We start from the raw sequence: 14,814 nt of genomic DNA, 5'->3' as shown, positions 1-14,814 counted from the left end.
AATTATAAACGAATAAAAAGATAGAGAACAACACGGGATATTAATAATAAAGCTCACCTTAATATTTTTATAGCAAAAATCCGTTTCAAGTGTAATGTTCAATGCGATTAATACACGTTCTAAATGCGGTTCACGACGGTCGCCTTAACGATTTTCCAAAGTAGTTATGAAAGAGCTTTTGAATTTTCCGAGATATTTCTACACCTCGCGCGTCTTTGAAAAACCAAGATACTTTGGGTCTGTGTGAGGCAACTTATTAGCGCGAAACTCTGCTAGCACTTGAACCTTGAATTTAATTGTTACGTATTATTCCACTTATCACTGAATATCAGATTTAGATAGAAAAAAAGAATAGTTTGATGTATTATTATGTTGCCGACAATCTGTATCAATGTCATTTTGGTGTTTCGCAATCTGTAGTAATATAGAGCGAATTCAATTTTTTCAATTGTTCTTTATGACTTGTCAAACATATCACTCTCAGCGTTGTCTATATTCAGTATCAGGAATACATATAGCTAATATTTCAGAGGACTTGATTAGGCGCTGCACCTAGCTGAGGGGCCTTATCAACGCCCCGCCCCCCAATTGTCGCTCATCATATTCTCAATTGAACCTGCGAAACCGCCGTCAAAGCACACGGAATCGGACAGCGGGCCCGACAAACGCCACTCGAGTGGGTGAAAGAAGCGGGACACCGTCAGCGGCTAGCCCAGCCAATAGGTGGTTGGTGACATTGATGGACTAAGGCAGCAGAAAGACCACCGAGCCCAACAGTGCCAAACGGCCCAGACAATATATCTGCGACCCCTAGAGGGTTGCCATGAGCTAGGGATGGGCCAAAGCAACACCTGGGGGCCGGGCGGGGGCGAAGCGGCCGAGCAAAACATTCGCAGAACGAGGCAGAGAACGGTCTGAACCAAGGGCGAACCCACGCCTCCTTAATATTCGACGCGTGTATTTACCTATTTCACAGTAGAAAATAAAGCTTGTTTAAAGGTTCCACCGAGATTTGAACTCGGATCGCTGGATTCTAAGTCCAGAGTGCTAACCATTACACCATGGAACCTACTTAATATCCTGCACAAGTATTTACTTATTTCACTGTAAAAAGCAAAACTGCTTTAAAGGTTCCACCGAGATTTGAACTCGGATCGCTGGATTCAAAGTCCAGAGTGCTAACCATCACACCATGGAACCTGCTTAATACCCGGCGAATGAATTTACTCATTTCACTGTAGAAAATAAAACTGGTTTAAAGGTTCCACCGAGATTTGATCTCGGATCGCTGGATTCAGAGTCCAGAGTGCTTACCATTACATTATGGAATCTGGTTAATATCCGACGCTTGTATCTACTTATTTAACTTTAGAAAATAAAAAGTGGGTTAAAGGTTCCACCGAGATTTGAACTCGGATCGCAAGTCCAGAGTGCTAACCATGACACCATGGAACCTGCTTAATAACCGACTTAGGTAATTACGTATTTCACAGTAGAAAATAAAACTGGTTTAAAGGTTCCACCAAGATATGAACTCGGGTCGCTAAATTCAAAGTCCAGAGTGCTAACCATTACACCATGAAACCTGCTTAATATCAGAAGCATGTATTTACTTATTTCACTTTCGAAAATAAAACTGGTTTAAAGACTCCACCGAGATTTGAGCTCGGATCGCTGGATTCAAAGTCCAGAGTGCTAACCATCACACCATGGAACCTGCTTAACAACCGAAGCATGAATCTACTTATTTCACTTTAGAAAATAAAACTGGTTTAAAGGTTCCACCGAGATTTCAACTCGGATCGCTGGATTCAGAGTCCAGAGTGCTTACCATTACACCATGGAATCTGGTTAATATCCGACGCTTGTATCTACTTATTTCACTTTAGAAAATAAAGCTGTGTTAAAGGTTCCACCGAGATATGAACTCGGATCACTGGGTTCAGAGTCCAGAGTGCTAACCATTACACCATGGAACCTGCTTAGTATCCGACGTTTGTTTTTACTTATTCCACTTTCGAAAATAAAACTGGGTTAAAGGTTCCACTGAGATATGAACTCGGATCGCTGGATTCAAAGTCCAGAGTGCTAACCATTACAACATGGAACCTGCTTAGTATCTGACGTTTGTTTTTACTTATTTCACTTAGAAAATAAAACTGGTTTAAAGGTTCGCCCGAGATTTGAACTAGGATCGCTGGATTCAGAGTCCACAGTGCTAACCATTACACCATGGAACCTGCTTAGTATCTGACGTTTGTTTTTACTTATTTCACTTAGAAAATAAAACTGGTTTAAAGGTTCGCCCGAGATTTGAACTAGGATCGCTGGATTCAGAGTCCACAGTGCTAACCATTACACCATGGAACCTGCTTAGTATCCGGCGCATGTTTTTACTTATTTCGATTTAGAAAATAAAACTGGGTTAAAGGTTCCACCGAGATTTGAACTCGGATCGCTGGATTCAGAGTCCAGAGTGCTTACCATTACATTATGGAATCTGCTTAGTATTCGACGGATGTTTTTACTTATTCACTTTCGAAAATAAAACTGGTTTAAAGGTTCCACCGAGATTTGAACTCGGATCGCTGGATTCAGAGTCCAGAGTGCTAACCATTACACCATGGAACCTGCTTAATAACCGACGCATGTATTTACTTATTTCACTGTAGAAAATGAAACTGGTTTAAAGATTCCACCGAGATTTGAACTCGGATCGCTGGATTCAAAGTCCAGAGTGCTTACCATTACATTATGGAATCTGGTTAATATCCGACGCTTGTATCTACTTATTTCACTTTAGAAAATAAAGCTGTGTTAAAGGTTCCACCGAGATATGAACTCGGATCACTGGGTTCAGAGTCCAGAGTGCTAACCATTACACCATGGAACCTGCTTAGTATCCGACGTTTGTTTTTACTTATTTCACTTTCGAAAATAAAACTGGGTTAAAGGTTCCACTGAGATATGAACTCGGATCGCTGGATTCAAAGTCCAGAGTGCTAACCATTACACCATGGAACCTGCTTAGTATCTGACGTTTGTTTTTACTTATTTCACTTAGAAAATAAAACTGGTTGAAAGGTTCGCCCGAGATTTGAACTAGGATCGCTGGATTCAGAGTCCACAGTGCTAACCATTACACCATGGAACCTGCTTAGTATCCGGCGCATGTTTTTACTTATTTCGATTTAGAAAATAAAACTGGGTTAAAGGTTCCACCGAGATTTGAACTCGGATCGCTGGATTCAGATTCAGAGTGCTTACCATTACATTATGGAATCTGCATAGTATTCGACGGATGTTTTTACTTATTCACTTTCGAAAATAAAACTGCTTTAAAGGTTCCACCGAGATTTGAGCTCGGATCGCTGGATTCAGAGTCCAGAGTGCTTACCATTACACCATGGAACCTGCTTAATACCCGGCGAATGAATTTACTCATTTCACTGTAGAAAATAAAACTGGTTTAAAGGTTCCACCGTGATTTGAACTCGGATCGCTGGATTCAAAGTCCAGAGTGCTAACCATAACACCATGGAACCTGCTTAATACCCGGCGAATGAATTTACTCATTTCACTGTAGAAAATAAAACTGGTTTAAAGGTTCCACCGAGATTTGAACTCGGATCGCTGGATTCAAAGTCCAGAGTGCTTACCATTACATTATGGAATCTGGTTAAAATCCGACGCTTGTATCTACTTATTTCACTTTTGAAAATAAAACTGGGTTAAAGGTTCCACCGAGATATGAACTCGGATCACTGGGTTCAGGGTCCAGAGTGCTAACCATTACACCATGGAACCTGCTTAGTATCCGACGTTTTTTTTACTTATTTCACTTTCGAAAATAAAACTGAGTTAAAGGTTCCACCGAGATTTGAACTCGGATCGCTGGATTCAAAGTCCAGAGTGCTAACCATTACACAGTGGAACCTGCTTAGTATCTGACGTTTGTTTTTACTTATTTCACTTAGAAAATAAAACTGGTTTATAGGTTCGCCCGAGATTTGAACTACGATCGCTGGATTCAGAGTCCAGAGTGCTTACCATTTCATTATGGAATCTGCTTAGTATTCGACGGATGTTTTTACTTATTCACTTTCGAAAATAAAACTGGTTTAAAGGTTCCACCGAGATTTGAACTCGAATCGCTGGATTCAGAGTCCAGAGCGCTTACCATTACATTATGGAATCTGGTTAATATCCGACGCTTGTATCAATTTATTTCACTTTAGAAAATAAAACTGGGTTAAAGGTTCCACCGAGATTTGAACTCGGATCGCTGGATTCAGAGTCCAGAGTGCTTACCATTACATTATGGAATCTGGTTAATATCCGACGCATGAATCTACTTATTTCACTTTAGAAAATAAAACTGGTTTAAAGGTTCCACCGAGATTTGAACTCGGATCGCTGGAATCAGAGTCCAGAGTGCTAACCATTACACCATGGAACCTGATTACTATCAGACGCATGTATTCACTTATTTCACAGTAAAAAGTAAAACTGGTTTAAAGGTTCCACCCAGATTTGAACTCGGATCGCTGGATTCAAAGTCCAGAGTGCTTACCATTACATTATGGAATCTGGTTAACATACGACGCTTGTATCTACTTATTTCACTTTTGAAAATAAAACTGGGTTAAAGGTTCCACCGAGATATGAACTCGGATCACTGGGTTCAGGGTCCAGAGTGCTAACCATTACACCACGGAACCTGCTTAGTATCCGACGTTTTTTTTACTTATTTCACTTTCGAAAATAAAACTGAGTTAAAGGTTCCACCGAGATTTGAACTCGGATCGCTGGATTCAAAGTCCAGAGTGCTAACCATTACACAGTGGAACCTGCTTAGAATCTGACGTTTGTTTTTACTTATTTCACTTAGAAAATAAAACTGGTTTATAGGTTCGCCCGAGATTTGAACTACGATCGCTGGATTCAGAGTCCAGAGTGCTTACCATTTCATTATGGAATCTGCTTAGTATTCGACGGATGTTTTTACTTATTCACTTTCGAAAATAAAACTGGTTTAAAGGTTCCACCGAGATTTGAACTCGAATCGCTGGATTCAGAGTCCAGAGCGCTTACCATTACATTATGGAATCTGGTTAATATTCGACGCTTGTATCAACTTATTTCACTTTAGAAAATAAAACTGGGTTAAAGGTTCCACCGAAATTTGAACTCGGATCGCTGGATTCAGAGTCCAGAGTGCTTACCATTACATTATGGAATCTGGTTAATATCCGACGCATGAATCTACTTATTTCACTTTAGAAAATAAAACTGGTTTAAAGGTTCCACCGAGACTTGAACTCGGATCGATGGAATCAGAGTCCAGAGTGCTAACCATTACACCATGGAACCTGATTACTATCAGACGCATGTATTCACTTATTTCACAGTAAAAAGTAAAACTGGTTTAAAGGTTCCACCCAGATTTGAACTCGGATCGCTGGATTCAAAGTCCAGAGTGCTTACCATTACATTATGGAATCTGGTTAACATACGACGCTTGTATCTACTTATTTCACTTTTGAAAATAAAACTGGGTTAAAGGTTCCACCGAGATATGAACTCGGATCACTGGGTTCAGGGTCCAGAGTGCTAACCATTACACCATGGAACCTGCTTAGTATCCGACGTTTTTTTTACTTATTTCACTTTCGAAAATAAAACTGAGTTAAAGGTTCCACCGAGATTTGAACTCGGATCGCTGGATTCAAAGTCCAGAGTGCTAACCATTACACAGTGGAACCTGCTTAGTATCTGACGTTTGTTTTTACTTATTTCACTTAGAAAATAAAACTGGTTTATAGGTTCGCCCGAGATTTGAACTACGATCACTGGATTCAGAGTCCAGAGTGCTTACCATTTCATTATGGAATCTGCTTAGTATTCGACGGATGTTTTTACTTATTCACTTTCGAAAATAAAACTGGTTTAAAGGTTCCACCGAGATTTGAACTCGAATCGCTGGATTCAGAGTCCAGAGCGCTTACCATTACATTATGGAATCTGGTTAATATCCGACGCTTGTATCAACTTATTTCACTTTAGAAAATAAAACTGGGTTAAAGGTTCCACCGAGATTTGAACTCGGATCGCTGGATTCAGAGTCCAGAGTGCTTACCATTACATTATGGAATCTGGTTAATATCCGACGCATGAATCTACTTATTTCACTTTAGAAAATAAAACTGGTTTAAAGGTTCCACCGAGATTTGAACTCGGATCGCTGGAATCAGAGTCCAGAGTGCTAACCATTACACCATGGAACCTGATTACTATCAGACGCATGTATTCACTTATTTCACAGTAAAAAGTAAAACTGGTTTAAAGGTTCCACCCAGATTTGAACTCGGATCGCTGGATTCAAAGTCCAGAGTGCTTACCATTACATTATGGAATCTGGTTAACATACGACGCTTGTATCTACTTATTTCACTTTTGAAAATAAAACTGGGTTAAAGGTTCCACCGAGATATGAACTCGGATCACTGGGTTCAGGGTCCAGAGTGCTAACCATTACACCATGGAACCTGCTTAGTATCCGACGTTTTTTTTACTTATTTCACTTTCGAAAATAAAACTGAGTTAAAGGTTCCACCGAGATTTGAACTCGGATCGCTGGATTCAAAGTCCAGAGTGCTAACCATTACACAGTGGAACCTGCTTAGTATCTGACGTTTGTTTTTACTTATTTCACTTAGAAAATAAAACTGGTTTATAGGTTCGCCCGAGATTTGAACTACGATCACTGGATTCAGAGTCCAGAGTGCTTACCATTTCATTATGGAATCTGCTTAGTATTCGACGGATGTTTTTACTTATTCACTTTCGAAAATATAACTGGTTTAAAGGTTCCACCGAGATTTGAACTCGAATCGCTGGATTCAGAGTCCAGAGCGCTTACCATTACATTATGGAATCTGGTTAATATCCTACGCTTGTATCAACTTATTTCACTTTAGAAAATAAAACTGGGTTAAAGGTTCCACCGAGATTTGAACTCGGATCGCTGGATTCAGAGTCCAGAGTGCTTACCATTACATTATGGAATCTGGTTAATATCCGACGCATGAATCTACTTATTTCACTTTAGAAAATAAAACTGGTTTAAAGGTTCCACCGAGATTTGAACTCGGATCGCTGGAATCAGAGTCCAGAGTGCTAACCATTACACCACGGAACCTGATTACTATCAGACGCATGTATTCACTTATTTCACAGTAAAAAGTAAAACTGGTTTAAAGGTTCCACCCAGATTTGAACTCGGATCGCTGGATTCAAAGTCCAGAGTGCTTACCATTACATTATGGAATCTGGTTAACATACGACGCTTGTATCTACTTATTTCACTTTTGAAAATAAAACTGGGTTAAAGGTTCCACCGAGATATGAACTCGGATCACTGGGTTCAGGGTCCAGAGTGCTAACCATTACACCATGGAACCTGCTTAGTATCCGACGTTTTTTTTACTTATTTCACTTTCGAAAATAAAACTGAGTTAAAGGTTCCACCGAGATTTGAACTCGGATCGCTGGATTCAAAGTCCAGAGTGCTAACCTTTACACAGTGGAACCTGCTTAGTATCTGACGTTTGTTTTTACTTATTTCACTTAGAAAATAAAACTGGTTTATAGGTTCGCCCGAGATTTGAACTACGATCACTGGATTCAGAGTCCAGAGTGCTTACCATTTCATTATGGAATCTGCTTAGTATTCGACGGATGTTTTTACTTATTCACTTTCGAAAATAAAACTGGTTTAAAGGTTCCACCGAGATTTGAACTCGAATCGCTGGATTCAGAGTCCAGAGCGCTTACCATTACATTATGGAATCTGGTTAATATCCGACGCTTGTATCAACTTATTTCACTTTAGAAAATAAAACTGGGTTAAAGTTTCCACCGAGATTTGAACTCGGATCGCTGGATTCAGAGTCCAGAGTGCTTACCATTACATTATGGAATCTGGTTAATATCCGACGCATGAATCTACTTATTTCACTTTAGAAAATAAAACTGGTTTAAAGGTTCCACCGAGATTTGAACTCGGATCGCTGGAATCAGAGTCCAGAGTGCTAACCATTACACCATGGAACCTGATTACTATCAGACGCATGTATTCACTTATTTCACAGTAAAAAGTAAAACTGGTTTAAAGGTTCCACCCAGATTTGAACTCGGATCGCTGGATTCAAAGTCCAGAGTGCTTACCATTACATTATGGAATCTGGTTAACATACGACGCTTGTATCTACTTATTTCACTTTTGAAAATAAAACTGGGTTAAAGGTTCCACCGAGATATGAACTCGGATCACTGGGTTCAGGGTCCAGAGTGCTAACCATTACACCATGGAACCTGCTTAGTATCCGACGTTTTTTTTACTTATTTCACTTTCGAAAATAAAACTGAGTTAAAGGTTCCACCGAGATTTGAACTCGGATCGCTGGATTCAAAGTCCAGAGTGCTAACCATTACACAGTGGAACCTGCTTAGTATCTGACGTTTGTTTTTACTTATTTCACTTAGAAAATAAAACTGGTTTATAGGTTCGCCCGAGATTTGAACTACGATCACTGGATTCAGAGTCCAGAGTGCTTACCATTTCATTATGGAATCTGCTTAGTATTCGACGGATGTTTTTACTTATTCACTTTCGAAAATATAACTGGTTTAAAGGTTCCACCGAGATTTGAACTCGAATCGCTGGATTCAGAGTCCAGAGCGCTTACCATTACATTATGGAATCTGGTTAATATCCGACGCTTGTATCAACTTATTTCACTTTAGAAAATAAAACTGGGTTAAAGGTTCCACCGAGATTTGAACTCGGATCGCTGGATTCAGAGTCCAGAGTGCTTACCATTACATTATGGAATCTGGTTAATATCCGACGCATGAATCTACTTATTTCACTTTAGAAAATAAAACTGGTTTAAAGGTTCCACCGAGATTTGAACTCGGATCGCTGGAATCAGAGTCCAGAGTGCTAACCATTACACCACGGAACCTGATTACTATCAGACGCATGTATTCACTTATTTCACAGTAAAAAGTAAAACTGGTTTAAAGGTTCCACCCAGATTTGAACTCGGATCGCTGGATTCAAAGTCCAGAGTGCTTACCATTACATTATGGAATCTGGTTAACATACGACGCTTGTATCTACTTATTTCACTTTTGAAAATAAAACTGGGTTAAAGGTTCCACCGAGATATGAACTCGGATCACTGGGTTCAGGGTCCAGAGTGCTAACCATTACACCATGGAACCTGCTTAGTATCCGACGTTTTTTTTACTTATTTCACTTTCGAAAATAAAACTGAGTTAAAGGTTCCACCGAGATTTGAACTCGGATCGCTGGATTCAAAGTCCAGAGTGCTAACCATTACACAGTGGAACCTGCTTAGTATCTGACGTTTGTATTTACTTATTTCACTTAGAAAATAAAACTGGTTTATAGGTTCGCCCGAGATTTGAACTACGATCACTGGATTCAGAGTCCAGAGTGCTTACCATTTCATTATGGAATCTGCTTAGTATTCGACGGATGTTTTTACTTATTCACTTTCGAAAATAAAACTGGTTTAAAGGTTCCACCGAGATTTGAACTCGAATCGCTGGATTCAGAGTCCAGAGCGCTTACCATTACATTATGGAATCTGGTTAATATCCGACGCTTGTATCAACTTATTTCACTTTAGAAAATAAAACTGGGTTAAAGGTTCCACCGAGATTTGAACTCGGATCGCTGGATTCAGAGTCCAGAGTGCTTACCATTACATTATGGAATCTGGTTAATATCCGACGCATGAATCTACTTATTTCACTTTAGAAAATAAAACTGGTTTAAAGGTTCCACCGAGATTTGAACTCGGATCGCTGGAATCAGAGTCCAGAGTGCTAACCATTACACCATGGAACCTGATTACTATCAGACGCATGTATTCACTTATTTCACAGTAAAAAGTAAAACTGGTTTAAAGGTTCCACCCAGATTTGAACTCGGATCGCTGGATTCAAAGTCCAGAGTGCTTACCATTACATTATGGAATCTGGTTAACATACGACGCTTGTATCTACTTATTTCACTTTTGAAAATAAAACTGGGTTAAAGGTTCCACCGAGACTTGAACTCGGATCGATGGAATCAGAGTCCAGAGTGCTAACCATTACACCATGGAACCTGATTACTATCAGACGCATGTATTCACTTATTTCACAGTAAAAAGTAAAACTGGTTTAAAGGTTCCACCCAGATTTGAACTCGGATCGCTGGATTCAAAGTCCAGAGTGCTTACCATTACATTATGGAATCTGGTTAACATACGACGCTTGTATCTACTTATTTCACTTTTGAAAATAAAACTGGGTTAAAGGTTCCACCGAGATATGAACTCGGATCACTGGGTTCAGGGTCCAGAGTGCTAACCATTACACCATGGAACCTGCTTAGTATCCGACGTTTTTTTTACTTATTTCACTTTCGAAAATAAAACTGAGTTAAAGGTTCCACCGAGATTTGAACTCGGATCGCTGGATTCAAAGTCCAGAGTGCTAACCATTACACAGTGGAACCTGCTTAGTATCTGACGTTTGTTTTTACTTATTTCACTTAGAAAATAAAACTGGTTTATAGGTTCGCCCGAGATTTGAACTACGATCACTGGATTCAGAGTCCAGAGTGCTTACCATTTCATTATGGAATCTGCTTAGTATTCGACGGATGTTTTTACTTATTCACTTTCGAAAATAAAACTGGTTTAAAGGTTCCACCGAGATTTGAACTCGAATCGCTGGATTCAGAGTCCAGAGCGCTTACCATTACATTATGGAATCTGGTTAATATCCGACGCTTGTATCAACTTATTTCACTTTAGAAAATAAAACTGGGTTAAAGGTTCCACCGAGATTTGAACTCGGATCGCTGGATTCAGAGTCCAGAGTGCTTACCATTACATTATGGAATCTGGTTAATATCCGACGCATGAATCTACTTATTTCACTTTAGAAAATAAAACTGGTTTAAAGGTTCCACCGAGATTTGAACTCGGATCGCTGGAATCAGAGTCCAGAGTGCTAACCATTACACCATGGAACCTGATTACTATCAGACGCATGTATTCACTTATTTCACAGTAAAAAGTAAAACTGGTTTAAAGGTTCCACCCAGATTTGAACTCGGATCGCTGGATTCAAAGTCCAGAGTGCTTACCATTACATTATGGAATCTGGTTAACATACGACGCTTGTATCTACTTATTTCACTTTTGAAAATAAAACTGGGTTAAAGGTTCCACCGAGATATGAACTCGGATCACTGGGTTCAGGGTCCAGAGTGCTAACCATTACACCATGGAACCTGCTTAGTATCCGACGTTTTTTTTACTTATTTTACTTTCGAAAATAAAACTGAGTTAAAGGTTCCACCGAGATTTGAACTCGGATCGCTGGATTCAAAGTCCAGAGTGCTAACCATTACACAGTGGAACCTGCTTAGTATCTGACGTTTGTTTTTACTTATTTAACTTAGAAAATAAAACTGGTTTATAGGTTCGCCCGAGATTTGAACTAAGATCACTGGATTCAGAGTCCAGAGTGCTTACCATTTCATTATGGAATCTGCTTAGTATTCGACGGATGTTTTTACTTATTCACTTTCGAAAATAAAACTGGTTTAAAGGTTCCACCGAGATTTGAACTCGAATCGCTGGATTCAGAGTCCAGAGCGCTTACCATTACATTATGGAATCTGGTTAATATGCGACGCTTGTATCAACTTATTTCACTTTAGAAAATAAAACTGGGTTAAAGGTTCCACCGAGATTTGAACTCGGATCGCTGGATTCAGAGTCCAGAGTGCTTACCATTACATTATGGAATCTGGTTAATATCCGACGCATGAATCTACTTATTTCACTTTAGAAAATAAAACTGGTTTAAAGGTTCCACCGAGATTTGAACTCGGATCGCTGGAATCAGAGTCCATAGTGCTAACCATTACACCATGGAACCTGATTACTATCAGACGCATGTATTCACTTATTTCACAGTAAAAAGTAAAACTGGTTTAAAGGTTCCACCCAGATTTGAACTCGGATCGCTGGATTCAAAGTCCAGAGTGCTTACCATTACAATATGGAATCTGGTTAACATACGACGCTTGTATCTACTTATTTCACTTTTGAAAATAAAACTGGGTTAAAGGTTCCACCGAGATATGAACTCGGATCACTGGGTTCAGGGTCCAGAGTGCTAACCATTACACCATGGAACCTGCTTAGTATCCGACGTTTTTTTTACTTATTTCACTTTCGAAAATAAAACTGAGTTAAAGGTTCCACCGAGATTTGAACTCGGATCGCTGGATTCAAAGTCCAGAGTGCTAACCATTACACAGTGGAACCTGCTTAGTATCTGACGTTTGTTTTTACTTATTTCACTTAGAAAATAAAACTGGTTTATAGGTTCGCCCGAGATTTGAACTACGATCACTGGATTCATTGTCCAGAGTGCTTACCATTTCATTATGGAATCTGCTTAGTATTCGACGGATGTTTTTACTTATTCACTTTCGAAAATAAAACTGGTTTAAAGGTTCCACCGAGATTTGAACTCGAATCGCTGGATTCAGAGTCCAGAGCGCTTACCATTACATTATGGAATCTGGTTAATATCCGACGCTTGTATCAACTTATTTCACTTTAGAAAATAAAACTGGGTTAAAGGTTCCACCGAGATTTGAACTCGGATCGCTGGATTCAGAGTCCAGAGTGCTTACCATTACATTATGGAATCTGGTTAATATCCGACGCATGAATCTACTTATTTCACTTTAGAAAATAAAACTGGTTTAAAGGTTCCACCGAGATTTGAACTCGGATCGCTGGAATCAGAGTCCAGAGTGCTAACCATTACACCATGGAACCTGATTACTATCAGACGCATGTATTCACTTATTTCACAGTAAAAAGTAAAACTGGTTTAAAGGTTCCACCCAGATTTGAACTCGGATCGCTGGATTCAAAGTCCAGAGTGCTTACCATTACATTATGGAATCTGGTTAACATACGACGCTTGTATCTACTTATTTCACTTTTGAAAATAAAACTGGGTTAAAGGTTCCACCGAGATATGAACTCGGATCACTGGGTTCAGGGTCCAGAGTGCTAACCATTACACCATGGAACCTGCTTAGTATCCGACGTTTTTTTTACTTATTTCACTTTCGAAAATAAAACTGAGTTAAAGGTTCCACCGAGATTTGAACTCGGATCGCTGGATTCAAAGTCCAGAGTGCTAACCATTACACAGTGGAACCTGCTTAGTATCTGACGTTTGTTTTTACTTATTTCACTTAGAAAATAAAACTGGTTTATAGGTTCGCCCGAGATTTGAACTACGATCACTGGATTCAGAGTCCAGAGTGCTTACCATTTCATTATGGAATCTGCTTAGTATTCGACGGATGTTTTTACTTATTCACTTTCGAAAATATAACTGGTTTAAAGGTTCCACCGAGATTTGAACTCGAATCGCTGGATTCAGAGTCCAGAGCGCTTACCATTACATTATGGAATCTGGTTAATATCCGACGCTTGTATCAACTTATTTCACTTTAGAAAATAAAACTGGGTTAAAGGTTCCACCGAGATTTGAACTCGGATCGCTGGATTCAGAGTCCAGAGTGCTTACCATTACATTATGGAATCTGGTTAATATCCGACGCATGAATCTACTTATTTCACTTTAGAAAATAAAACTGGTTTAAAGGTTCCACCGAGATTTGAACTCGGATCGCTGGAATCAGAGTCCAGAGTGCTAACCATTACACCACGGAACCTGATTACTATCAGACGCATGTATTCACTTATTTCACAGTAAAAAGTAAAACTGGTTTAAAGGTTCCACCCAGATTTGAACTCGGATCGCTGGATTCAAAGTCCAGAGTGCTTACCATTACATTATGGAATCTGGTTAACATACGACGCTTGTATCTACTTATTTCACTTTTGAAAATAAAACTGGGTTAAAGGTTCCACCGAGATATGAACTCGGATCACTGGGTTCAGGGTCCAGAGTGCTAACCATTACACCATGGAACCTGCTTAGTATCCGACGTTTTTTTTACTTATTTCACTTTCGAAAATAAAACTGAGTTAAAGGTTCCACCGAGATTTGAACTCGGATCGCTGGATTCAAAGTCCAGAGTGCTAACCATTACACAGTGGAACCTGCTTAGTATCTGACGTTTGTTTTTACTTATTTCACTTAGAAAATAAAACTGGTTTATAGGTTCGCCCGAGATTTGAACTACGATCACTGGATTCAGAGTCCAGAGTGCTTACCATTTCATTATGGAATCTGCTTAGTATTCGACGGATGTTTTTACTTATTCACTTTCGAAAATAAAACTGGTTTAAAGGTTCCACCGAGATTTGAACTCGAATCGCTGGATTCAGAGTCCAGAGCGCTTACCATTACATTATGGAATCTGGTTAATATCCGACGCTTGTATCAACTTATTTCACTTTAGAAAATAAAACTGGGTTAAAGTTTCCACCGAGATTTGAACTCGGATCGCTGGATTCAGAGTCCAGAGTGCTTACCATTACATTATGGAATCTGGTTAATATCCGACGCATGAATCTACTTATTTCACTTTAGAAAATAAAACTGGTTTAAAGGTTCCACCGAGATTTGAACTCGGATCGCTGGAATCAGAGTCCAGAGTGCTAACCATTACACCATGGAACCTGATTACCATCCGGCGCATGTATTTACTTATTTCACTGT

The 14,814-nt window shown here is 39.4% G+C and overlaps 32 non-coding genes across 32 annotated transcripts; all 32 read right to left on the bottom strand.

Annotated features, from left to right (window-relative positions):
• Positions 1 to 997: 997 nt before the first annotated feature.
• On the bottom strand, positions 998 to 1,069 carry TRNAL-UAG (transfer RNA leucine (anticodon UAG)). The gene has a single exon. It is a non-coding gene; the product is annotated as a tRNA-Leu (tRNA).
• A 59-nt stretch (positions 1,070 to 1,128) lies between these two features.
• On the bottom strand, positions 1,129 to 1,200 carry TRNAQ-UUG (transfer RNA glutamine (anticodon UUG)). The gene has a single exon. It is a non-coding gene; the product is annotated as a tRNA-Gln (tRNA).
• A 707-nt stretch (positions 1,201 to 1,907) lies between these two features.
• TRNAQ-CUG (transfer RNA glutamine (anticodon CUG)) lies at positions 1,908 to 1,979 on the bottom strand. The gene has a single exon. It is a non-coding gene; the product is annotated as a tRNA-Gln (tRNA).
• Positions 1,980 to 2,559: 580 nt separating this feature from the next.
• On the bottom strand, positions 2,560 to 2,631 carry TRNAQ-CUG (transfer RNA glutamine (anticodon CUG)). The gene has a single exon. It is a non-coding gene; the product is annotated as a tRNA-Gln (tRNA).
• A 59-nt stretch (positions 2,632 to 2,690) lies between these two features.
• Positions 2,691 to 2,762, bottom strand: TRNAQ-UUG (transfer RNA glutamine (anticodon UUG)). The gene has a single exon. It is a non-coding gene; the product is annotated as a tRNA-Gln (tRNA).
• A 59-nt stretch (positions 2,763 to 2,821) lies between these two features.
• TRNAQ-CUG (transfer RNA glutamine (anticodon CUG)) lies at positions 2,822 to 2,893 on the bottom strand. Its single transcript has one exon. It is a non-coding gene; the product is annotated as a tRNA-Gln (tRNA).
• Positions 2,894 to 2,952: 59 nt separating this feature from the next.
• Positions 2,953 to 3,024, bottom strand: TRNAQ-UUG (transfer RNA glutamine (anticodon UUG)). Its single transcript has one exon. It is a non-coding gene; the product is annotated as a tRNA-Gln (tRNA).
• A 318-nt stretch (positions 3,025 to 3,342) lies between these two features.
• On the bottom strand, positions 3,343 to 3,414 carry TRNAQ-CUG (transfer RNA glutamine (anticodon CUG)). Its single transcript has one exon. It is a non-coding gene; the product is annotated as a tRNA-Gln (tRNA).
• A 451-nt stretch (positions 3,415 to 3,865) lies between these two features.
• On the bottom strand, positions 3,866 to 3,937 carry TRNAQ-UUG (transfer RNA glutamine (anticodon UUG)). The gene has a single exon. It is a non-coding gene; the product is annotated as a tRNA-Gln (tRNA).
• A 450-nt stretch (positions 3,938 to 4,387) lies between these two features.
• TRNAQ-CUG (transfer RNA glutamine (anticodon CUG)) lies at positions 4,388 to 4,459 on the bottom strand. The gene has a single exon. It is a non-coding gene; the product is annotated as a tRNA-Gln (tRNA).
• Positions 4,460 to 4,779: 320 nt separating this feature from the next.
• On the bottom strand, positions 4,780 to 4,851 carry TRNAQ-UUG (transfer RNA glutamine (anticodon UUG)). Its single transcript has one exon. It is a non-coding gene; the product is annotated as a tRNA-Gln (tRNA).
• A 450-nt stretch (positions 4,852 to 5,301) lies between these two features.
• TRNAQ-CUG (transfer RNA glutamine (anticodon CUG)) lies at positions 5,302 to 5,373 on the bottom strand. The gene has a single exon. It is a non-coding gene; the product is annotated as a tRNA-Gln (tRNA).
• Positions 5,374 to 5,693: 320 nt separating this feature from the next.
• TRNAQ-UUG (transfer RNA glutamine (anticodon UUG)) lies at positions 5,694 to 5,765 on the bottom strand. The gene has a single exon. It is a non-coding gene; the product is annotated as a tRNA-Gln (tRNA).
• Positions 5,766 to 6,215: 450 nt separating this feature from the next.
• TRNAQ-CUG (transfer RNA glutamine (anticodon CUG)) lies at positions 6,216 to 6,287 on the bottom strand. The gene has a single exon. It is a non-coding gene; the product is annotated as a tRNA-Gln (tRNA).
• A 320-nt stretch (positions 6,288 to 6,607) lies between these two features.
• Positions 6,608 to 6,679, bottom strand: TRNAQ-UUG (transfer RNA glutamine (anticodon UUG)). Its single transcript has one exon. It is a non-coding gene; the product is annotated as a tRNA-Gln (tRNA).
• A 450-nt stretch (positions 6,680 to 7,129) lies between these two features.
• Positions 7,130 to 7,201, bottom strand: TRNAQ-CUG (transfer RNA glutamine (anticodon CUG)). The gene has a single exon. It is a non-coding gene; the product is annotated as a tRNA-Gln (tRNA).
• Positions 7,202 to 8,043: 842 nt separating this feature from the next.
• Positions 8,044 to 8,115, bottom strand: TRNAQ-CUG (transfer RNA glutamine (anticodon CUG)). Its single transcript has one exon. It is a non-coding gene; the product is annotated as a tRNA-Gln (tRNA).
• Positions 8,116 to 8,435: 320 nt separating this feature from the next.
• On the bottom strand, positions 8,436 to 8,507 carry TRNAQ-UUG (transfer RNA glutamine (anticodon UUG)). Its single transcript has one exon. It is a non-coding gene; the product is annotated as a tRNA-Gln (tRNA).
• Positions 8,508 to 8,957: 450 nt separating this feature from the next.
• On the bottom strand, positions 8,958 to 9,029 carry TRNAQ-CUG (transfer RNA glutamine (anticodon CUG)). The gene has a single exon. It is a non-coding gene; the product is annotated as a tRNA-Gln (tRNA).
• A 320-nt stretch (positions 9,030 to 9,349) lies between these two features.
• TRNAQ-UUG (transfer RNA glutamine (anticodon UUG)) lies at positions 9,350 to 9,421 on the bottom strand. Its single transcript has one exon. It is a non-coding gene; the product is annotated as a tRNA-Gln (tRNA).
• A 450-nt stretch (positions 9,422 to 9,871) lies between these two features.
• Positions 9,872 to 9,943, bottom strand: TRNAQ-CUG (transfer RNA glutamine (anticodon CUG)). Its single transcript has one exon. It is a non-coding gene; the product is annotated as a tRNA-Gln (tRNA).
• Positions 9,944 to 10,133: 190 nt separating this feature from the next.
• TRNAQ-CUG (transfer RNA glutamine (anticodon CUG)) lies at positions 10,134 to 10,205 on the bottom strand. Its single transcript has one exon. It is a non-coding gene; the product is annotated as a tRNA-Gln (tRNA).
• A 320-nt stretch (positions 10,206 to 10,525) lies between these two features.
• Positions 10,526 to 10,597, bottom strand: TRNAQ-UUG (transfer RNA glutamine (anticodon UUG)). The gene has a single exon. It is a non-coding gene; the product is annotated as a tRNA-Gln (tRNA).
• A 450-nt stretch (positions 10,598 to 11,047) lies between these two features.
• On the bottom strand, positions 11,048 to 11,119 carry TRNAQ-CUG (transfer RNA glutamine (anticodon CUG)). Its single transcript has one exon. It is a non-coding gene; the product is annotated as a tRNA-Gln (tRNA).
• A 320-nt stretch (positions 11,120 to 11,439) lies between these two features.
• Positions 11,440 to 11,511, bottom strand: TRNAQ-UUG (transfer RNA glutamine (anticodon UUG)). The gene has a single exon. It is a non-coding gene; the product is annotated as a tRNA-Gln (tRNA).
• Positions 11,512 to 11,961: 450 nt separating this feature from the next.
• On the bottom strand, positions 11,962 to 12,033 carry TRNAQ-CUG (transfer RNA glutamine (anticodon CUG)). The gene has a single exon. It is a non-coding gene; the product is annotated as a tRNA-Gln (tRNA).
• Positions 12,034 to 12,353: 320 nt separating this feature from the next.
• Positions 12,354 to 12,425, bottom strand: TRNAQ-UUG (transfer RNA glutamine (anticodon UUG)). Its single transcript has one exon. It is a non-coding gene; the product is annotated as a tRNA-Gln (tRNA).
• A 450-nt stretch (positions 12,426 to 12,875) lies between these two features.
• On the bottom strand, positions 12,876 to 12,947 carry TRNAQ-CUG (transfer RNA glutamine (anticodon CUG)). Its single transcript has one exon. It is a non-coding gene; the product is annotated as a tRNA-Gln (tRNA).
• A 320-nt stretch (positions 12,948 to 13,267) lies between these two features.
• TRNAQ-UUG (transfer RNA glutamine (anticodon UUG)) lies at positions 13,268 to 13,339 on the bottom strand. Its single transcript has one exon. It is a non-coding gene; the product is annotated as a tRNA-Gln (tRNA).
• A 450-nt stretch (positions 13,340 to 13,789) lies between these two features.
• Positions 13,790 to 13,861, bottom strand: TRNAQ-CUG (transfer RNA glutamine (anticodon CUG)). Its single transcript has one exon. It is a non-coding gene; the product is annotated as a tRNA-Gln (tRNA).
• A 320-nt stretch (positions 13,862 to 14,181) lies between these two features.
• Positions 14,182 to 14,253, bottom strand: TRNAQ-UUG (transfer RNA glutamine (anticodon UUG)). Its single transcript has one exon. It is a non-coding gene; the product is annotated as a tRNA-Gln (tRNA).
• Positions 14,254 to 14,703: 450 nt separating this feature from the next.
• Positions 14,704 to 14,775, bottom strand: TRNAQ-CUG (transfer RNA glutamine (anticodon CUG)). Its single transcript has one exon. It is a non-coding gene; the product is annotated as a tRNA-Gln (tRNA).
• Positions 14,776 to 14,814: the final 39 nt, after the last annotated feature.

Source organism: Phalangium opilio, unplaced genomic scaffold (genome assembly GCF_054372755.1).
Source record: "Phalangium opilio isolate 3A_F unplaced genomic scaffold, DU_Popi_V2 ptg000105l_1, whole genome shotgun sequence".
NCBI lineage: Eukaryota > Metazoa > Arthropoda > Arachnida > Opiliones > Phalangiidae > Phalangium > Phalangium opilio.
This window is presented reverse-complemented; position numbering and strand designations above follow the sequence as displayed.